The sequence below is a fragment of the Miscanthus floridulus genome, chromosome 5 (genome assembly GCF_019320115.1).
Source record: "Miscanthus floridulus cultivar M001 chromosome 5, ASM1932011v1, whole genome shotgun sequence".
NCBI classification, from domain to species: Eukaryota; Viridiplantae; Streptophyta; class Magnoliopsida; order Poales; family Poaceae; genus Miscanthus; species Miscanthus floridulus.
In genome coordinates this window covers 114,813,055-114,821,278 of record NC_089584.1, presented here as the reverse complement: position 1 = coordinate 114,821,278, position 8,224 = coordinate 114,813,055, and the positions used below count along the sequence as shown (strand labels likewise).

The following is an 8,224-nucleotide window of genomic DNA, read 5'->3' as shown; positions in this document are numbered from 1 at the left end:
AAATTACAAATCATAATACTGAAATTAAGGATTATTAGCATCTCAAAAATAATAATAAAAAAACAAGTCGATCTGAACTGAGTACAATTGTACGTACAAATTACCATTCAAATAGCTAGACAGGTCTCTCATAACCTCTAGCCTTGCCGATTAGCTATCAAGAGTTTGAAAACTAGAAAAAAAGTGTATACAAAGAATCCTACTGATGGTGAGATCATTCAAAAGGTCAGGAAAGAGGTCGGAGAGGCTTGGTGCATGGTTGGAAGTGAGAACTGAGAGAGAGAAAAGAGAAATAAACATAGGAGTTGTGTTGCGGACATAGGCTTTCTAGGATCCAGCGATGAGAGGCCATTGGCCACTTTGGCCGAGCTGTAGCTCGGCCAGTGTCAATGATTTATTCCTTCGATTTCAAGAGTGCGAATTAAGTGAGTTTCATGCTCGTACAACATCGTGTCTCCACATTCGATAAGCATGGAGCTGGCTTTGCTTGCCTACCATGCTCCGTTGCTCCGTCACATCTAGGGATGAAAACGGTCGGAAACGGTCGGAAAATCTCTCAACCGTTTTCTACTTCTACATTTAAATGCGAAAAAGAAAATGAAAGCGGTAAAGCCGGACACGAAAACGAACACGAACTTACGGAATATCGAGAATTTCGAAAACGAACTAACTCAAGCGGAATTATATCGAACACGGTCGGTATACAAAAAATCAATACGGAATATTGACCCGTAGGACCAAATGCATAACAATTGACAAGTGAATAATAATTAACAAGTCCTATAATTTTCTTAGAAAGTATCTCGATTTGACACCATGTAAGGAATATATGATTTTTCTAAGGCAACAAGCGCTTGTATGCGATTAATATACCCATAAAACTTTGTTTATTTTTTTCGAACGTCTTAAAACTTCAAATGAAAAAACTAAATACTAGAAAATTGTAGATCTCGTCGAGAGCTATAATTTTCATATAAAAATCATCTTCATCCGAGATCATATGAAAAAGATATAATTTTTCTAAGATTGGACTTCCAGTGGGACAAATTTGGTATAAACCGAATTTCGAAACTGAATTTCCAATTCAGGATATTCCGAATTAAAAGTAGAAAATGGTAGAAAAAATATCTAAACCGTTTTCGTTTCGATTTTGAATTTGGTGTTCCGAATTTCAAACCAAATTTAACCAAAAATACGAATTTGATCGATTAAATATAAAAAACAATACGATTTGGTATGGAATATTTCCATACCGTTTTCATCCTTAGTCACATCTACTAAGCCCGGCGTATCGTTACTAGCACTGGTTAAATTTGCGTACGTAACGGCACCAGATTTACGCGTCTCTTCGCTATGAGTCTATGACCAATGCCTTTCTCTGTCATGCAACGGGAAATCGCGGCTGGGCAAACGTCATCAACTTATATTACAGGACACAAGTACCAACGTTTTTATTTTTTAGTTTTTTTTTTGAAAATTTTTCACAAATATCCTCGGAAGATATGATTTCAAAATCTGGACCTTTAGCTCGGCACCATCGTTGGTGGCGTCGAGCTTACACGTCTTGATATCATAAATTTTGACGCCTAAGTCTTGGGCTCGACGTAGACGTGGCGGTGACTTGGCAAACAGCTTGCCGTCGTAGATCTTGGCGTCGAGCTTGGTGCTGTAGATCTTGGCGCCGAGCTTGGCGCCGTGGTTATTGGCATCGAGCTTGGCGCCAAAGATCCATGACGTCGAGATGGTGTTTTAACCCGGCCCCCAACCTTCCTGCCCGAGCCTTCTTTCTCTTCTTTCTCCTTCCTCTCGGGTTTTTTCTCTCTCCACTTCGCCCTACCTCACGAATCGGCATATTGGACCTTAAAAACTTTGATTCGATTCGTAGATCTTCGAGAGCAAGGTATCCTCGCTCCCTCCTAGTTTTTTTTCACATCGATTAGATATATATTAGTCAGATTTTTTAACTTAAGAATCATTATTACTTAGAGTTTCTTGCAATTTTAATATTTATTTTATACAACCATAGGATGCCAAGACATGGAAATGCTAGCAAACCAAGGTAGCATCATCGCATGTTGTTATGTTATGGGTTCATTGTTGTCCGATCAAATAAGAAACCATAGGTGTAGGGTTTAATGTTAATTGATTTCGGTTCTTAGAACGAAAATAGCTAAATTGTAGTTATGGCCGAATGACCGAAAATGTCTTTGACCAATTGCCTCTGGCTAGTGGTGTTCCAGTGCCCATGTGTTTTTGTGACGATCCTTGCAAAGTAGCCAAGTCCGATGAAGATGGCACGTATAGGCAGAGGTATTGGATGCATTTCAATTTTGCATTTGAGCTTACACTTCATCAGCGCCGCATTAACAAGATGGTGAGGAATTGATATTTGTGTCATATGACATCTTGCATGTTTTTTTGTTTTGTAACAATTGTATTTTTTGCAGATCCCTCAACCGCTCTGTGATTTTGAGCAGTGGATCGACACTGAGATCAAGCCTGAAGACAAGGAATGAATGCAGAAACTGTTGCGGTGGGAGCCAGAGGACAAGGAGATGATAGAGAAGAGACACGAAGAGGAGGCTGCAAAAAAAGAGCACAAGGAAGAGGAGGAAAGGATGCGTCTTGCTGCGTACAGGGAGGAGAGGGACAAGAATCTTGAGCGTGCAAGCCGAGTGAAAGCAGCGATGGAGGAGAATCCTGATGCCCCGAGGAAGAAAAAGTGACCTCGTTGCACTCAACAGTCTCCATAACTTGTTAGTTCTATGGTTTATTCATTAACAATATTGTCTACTGTCAGCACGTACTTCTAGTATTATTGTGGTATTTAATGTGGTATAATATTGGACATTTCATTATGTAGTTGTTTTTATTATTTGTGGTCATAATATTCAGTATAATATTGCGGACGTAGTGAAATGTGATCACGTGCTGCAAACAATAAACCTAATGAAGTAGAGTATTATATAATTCAACACACAAAACACATGAAATTGTATGTGAAAACATAAACCGAACTAGAGTACAGAGTTCCTTCGACTAAACCTAACATGCCTTAGGTAGCTAAACCAAACAATAAACACATGGATGTGTTATGTGAATAAGATAGGATCGTCCTAATAGTGTGGCCACATAGCAAATTGTGTTGCACCTTCTCCACAATAACCTCCCATTGTTGTTGGTGGTGGTGACGGGGGTGATGGCAGATGCCCCTTGTTCTTGTGGTTATTAGGGCAAGTGCAATATGGATCATTGCAGACTGCCTCCTGTAAATCGACACCTTTGTTGTTATCGTCCAATTCGTCGTCTTTGTAACCGCTGCTAACTTCCCTTTCTAGATCGAAGATACGGTCCTATAGATAGTAGATGTACTCCGCATGCGGATAAATAGGTCGATGATCGACCCACCTAATAAACCCATAGTTTTCTTCGACCAAGAAAGACTACAACAAGTATGTCATGTAAGTTGTATAGAAGAAGAACATGTTGAAGAAACAAATAGTAATAGCAATTACCCATGCTCGCGGATATTTGAAGAAATGACGACCTCCATCAATTTCCTCGGTGAACATCTGCACTAGGCAGTCCTCACCATGCATGTATTTTGGCCACTCTTCTTTCCATTCATCGTATCCTCTCAGTGGTGCCTCTTTAGTGAAATCACTTTTGCTCTCAACTGGGAACCTCTTATAAAGAGATTTCTCAAAGAAATCGGGACCAAGAGAACTCTCCCACACAATGGTAGTTCACTTCCCCTTTCCTCTCTCTCTGGACGACCCTCCAGACATTTGTACTGCAACGAAAGAAAATACTAGTTGAAAAATAAGTAGCAATGCATCCAACATTGGGATCGATGGCCCTAGGACGTAAAATACTACCTAAGTCATCGCATTAACTAGTAAATAATAAATGCCAAAACTACTACACTACAATTAAAACTAACTACCTGAGTCGCAGTGGACGCCGGGATCGATGGCCCTAGGACAGAGTCGCAGCGGACGTCGGACGTGGGTGAGGGCGACGAGCCGGGCCGGTGGTGGCGCGGCGAGGCGGCGCGAGCGGCCTAGGGCCACGGGCGGCCGGCACTGTTGCGGGTGGGGGCCGCGGGCGCGGGCTGCGTGCGGGCGTGGGCGAGGGCGCGGGCCGCGGGCGGGCGAGGGCGAGGGCGAGGGCGCGGGCGCAGTGGCCGGGGCAACGCGCGGCGGCGGACGCGGCGCCCTGGCTTGAGAGAGAGGGGAAGAGAGAGATAGAGAGAGGAAGGGAAGACCCGTATAAGACAGAGCTCAGCGTCAATAATCACGGCGCTAAGCTCGGCGCCAAGATCCACGGCGCCGAGCTGGCTGCCATGTCAGCGTCTACGCCGCCAACGTGGCCCCGACTTAGGCGCCAGAATCTATGGCGCCGAGACGTGTAAGCTCGGCGCTACCAACGATGGCGCTGAGCTCGCGCCGAGCTATGGGTCTAGATTTTGAAATCATACATCCAGGGACATATTTGTGAAATTTTTTCAAAAAAGAGGCTAAAAAACCAATATGGATCATTGCAGACTGCCTCCTGTAAATCGACACCTTTGTTGTTATCGTCCAATTCGTCGTCTTTGTAACCGCTGCTAACTTCCCTTTCTAGATCGAAGATACGGTCCTATAGATAGTAGATGTACTCCGCATGCGGATAAATAGGTCGATGATCGACCCACCTAATGAACCCATAGTTTTCTTCGACCAAGAAAGACTACAACAAGTATGTCATGTAAGTTGTATAGAAGAAGAATATGTTGAAGAAACAAATAGTAATAGCAATTACCCATGCTCGCGGATATTTGAAGAAATGACGACCTCCATCAATTTCCTCGGTGAACATCTGCACTAGGCAGTCCTCACCATGCATGTATTTTGGCCACTCTTCTTTCCATTCATCGTATCCTCTCAGTGGTGCCTCTTTAGTGAAATCACTTTTGCTCTCAACTGGGAACCTCTTATAAAGAGATTTCTCAAAGAAATCGGGACCAAGAGAACTCTCTCACACAATGGTAGTTCACTTCCCCTTTCCTCTCTCTCTGGACGACCCTCCAGACATTTGTACTGCAACGAAAGAAAATACTAGTTGAAAAATAAGTAGCAATGCATCCAACATTGGGATCGATGGCCCTAGGACGTAAAATACTACCTAAGTCATCGCATTAACTAGTAAATAATAAATGCCAAAACTACTACACTACAATTAAAACTAACTACCTGAGTCGCAGTGGACGCCGGGATCGATGGCCCTAGGACAGAGTCGCAGCGGACGTCGGACGTGGGTGAGGGCGACGAGCCGGGCCGGTGGTGGCGCGGCGAGGCGGCGCGAGCGGCCTAGGGCCACGGGCGGCCGGCACTGTTGCGGGTGGGGGCCGCGGGCGCGGGCTGCGTGCGGGCGTGGGCGAGGGCGCGGGCCGCGGGCGGGCGAGGGCGAGGGCGAGGGCGCGGGCGCAGTGGCCGGGGCAACGCGCGGCGGCGGACGCGGCGCCCTGGCTTGAGAGAGAGGGGAAGAGAGAGATAGAGAGAGGAAGGGAAGACCCGTATAAGACAGAGCTCAGCGTCAATAATCACGGCGCTAAGCTCGGCGCCAAGATCCACGGCGCCGAGCTGGCTGCCATGTCAGCGTCTACGCCACCAACGTGGCCCCGACTTAGGCGCCAGAATCTATGGCGCCGAGACGTGTAAGCTCGGCGCTACCAACGATGGCGCTGAGCTCGCGCCGAGCTATGGGTCTAGATTTTGAAATCATACATCCAGGGACATATTTGTGAAATTTTTTCAAAAAAGAGGCTAAAAAACAAAAAAAAAAATCGGACACAAGTAAGCACGTTCCCGTTTTAAAGATTCTTGCTGTTACTATGATGCGATACTATCAAAATTTGTTTTTGCTCTTCGTCCGTGCATTATTTTTTGTTTGTTTCAACAAAAATAAATACGGTAATGGAAAAAAAAAAGAAGGTGTACAGTTCCTGTACGTATTGGCTTGTTGGTGGCTCACCTGTACAACAGCAATGTGCAGAAAGGTGCCGTGCAATCCTATGACCAGCGAGGCGAGCAGCATGATGACCGGGCCAATCAGGAACTTGAGCAGCATGGAGAGCGAGGCGATGGTGTACCCGCATGGCATGAACCGTGACTGCCGCGCTATGAACGTCCCTGAAAATGACCCGTACATATAGGTTGGCGTAAGTCTAATCAAATCGTTATTAATGTGTACTCCCTCCCTTTCGAAATAAGGCCTTATCCGCTTGAGCTTATCAGTCAGAATCAGCACTAATTTTTAGTTATGAAACAATGTTTTTCTTTCCCAATAAATTAGTATCAGCATCAACAGCAGCCGCAGAAACCATCAGCCGAACAGGACCTAAGCTAGGGACGTTTTTTACTTTTAGACTTCTTGTTTGATCGTTCGTCTTATTCAATTTAAGACAAACGGTCAAACAAGAAGTCAAAAAAATCATTTATTTTGGAACGAATGGAGTAAGTTTAAAAATAAAAAAAAATAATTGTTGTTTAATTAAATCGTGCCCAGATTTAGTTTTTAGTGAGATTGGGACCTGAAGCGAACATGCTCAGCCCAACTGCGGTTGTGTAGATGATGAACAGAGAGTCGCCAACAATTTTTGGCATCGAGAATCCAATCCTGCAGTGTAGAAGGAAACAAATTAGGGCAATAATAATTATTAGTGAGCACGATTGAGAAATTCAGATATAAATATATAAAATGCTAACAAGATACTAAAAATCTGACATGATACTAGCTAGATAGATTGAAGGGGATCGGAGACGCACTTGAATGCCATGAGAGACCAGATGAGGCCAAGGAAGCTGGCATAGGTATTCGGAATCTGGAGAAGCTTCTTCGTGGCCATCCACACGACGTGCATCACCGACAGCACCTGCGGCTGGACCGGCGTTGGCGGCGGGACATCCACGGCCGCCTTGTTAGCATCTCCATCTCCATCTCCAACGTCGTCTGCGCTCATCAGCTCCTTCGCGGCCGCCGCCGCCGTCTCTTGGGCGGCCGCCGCGCCGTCGACTGGTGCCGTGGGCGGCGTCGACGCAACCGCCGCCGCCGCCACCACCTCCGTGATTTCAATGTTGACGACCACCTGGTGATGGCTACTACGGTCGGCGGCATGACGATGAATACTGCTTCCGCCGTTTTCGTCGACCATACTACGGTCGTGATTCTCGTCCGCCGTTTTCGCCGGCACGGCGGGGCTGACTTGGCGGTGCCGTCCTGCGCCGCCATGAACTCGTAGAGGAAGATGACGACGTTGTACCAGATGCAGAATTGCATGACGACGATCTGCTTCATGAGCTCGCTCGACACGGACCCGTACATACCGTCCAGGAGCGTCACGCCCATGATGATGGTGTTGGGCAGCGACTCCACCGAGAAGTTGGTCACCACCCACTTGATCGGCGACGCCGCCGCTGACGACGACGCCTTGCCATCGCGGCGCCGGCGGAAGTGGGTCCAGAAGGCCCAGGCCGTGAGCGCGAGCAGCATGACGGTCTTCTGCAGCGTGTCGGCGGCGATGAGGCGCTGGTTCATGTGGTAGGGTCGTTGGTGGAGACCATGTGGAAGATGAGCACGGGGACGGCGTAGAGCAACACGAAGTGGTTGATCCCCTTGCACTGCTCGTGGGAGAAGGCCTTGAGCCACCGCACCGACGCGTAGCCCAGCACCGCCGCCGTGTACAGCGGCGCCATCGCGCCTCCACGACGTGGTACACGGCGGATCCCGGGATCATGGTTGTCGCCCTTCAAACCAGCTACAAACATTCTAGCGATCGACAACCAAGGAACCTCACTAAACCCTCGTCGATATATATAGCTACTACTAGTGTTTAGTATCTGGTTCTTCGTCCTCGCTAGCTAGAACGAAGCAGTAATGCACCTGCTGCTCTCGATCTTGTGACTGATCGATGCAAAGTGTGTTGTGGTATGTAGTGCGGGAGGCTAGGTTTTGGCTTGGACGTGTGTATATAGTGGATGATTGGGAAGTACGTGTGAATCTCAATCCGTAGTTGCATTCTTTTCTTCACAGACAGAGGGAGTACCTCAATCCTCGTTGTGAATGCAACTGACGATCGGTGGTGCTTGACGGACGACTCTGCAACTGCAATCTGCATATGGTGGTGCCAATGTTCGCAGATTCAGTTCGCCGATGGTTTTGGATCGCGGAAAAGGACGTCAGA

General features: G+C 46.8%; 1 pseudogene; it reads right to left on the bottom strand.

The window, feature by feature from the left end:
- Window positions 1–3,044: 3,044 nt before the first annotated feature.
- LOC136453148 (probable auxin efflux carrier component 9) lies at window positions 3,045–7,777 on the bottom strand (annotated as a pseudogene).
- Between the last annotated feature and the right edge of the window lie 447 nt (window positions 7,778–8,224).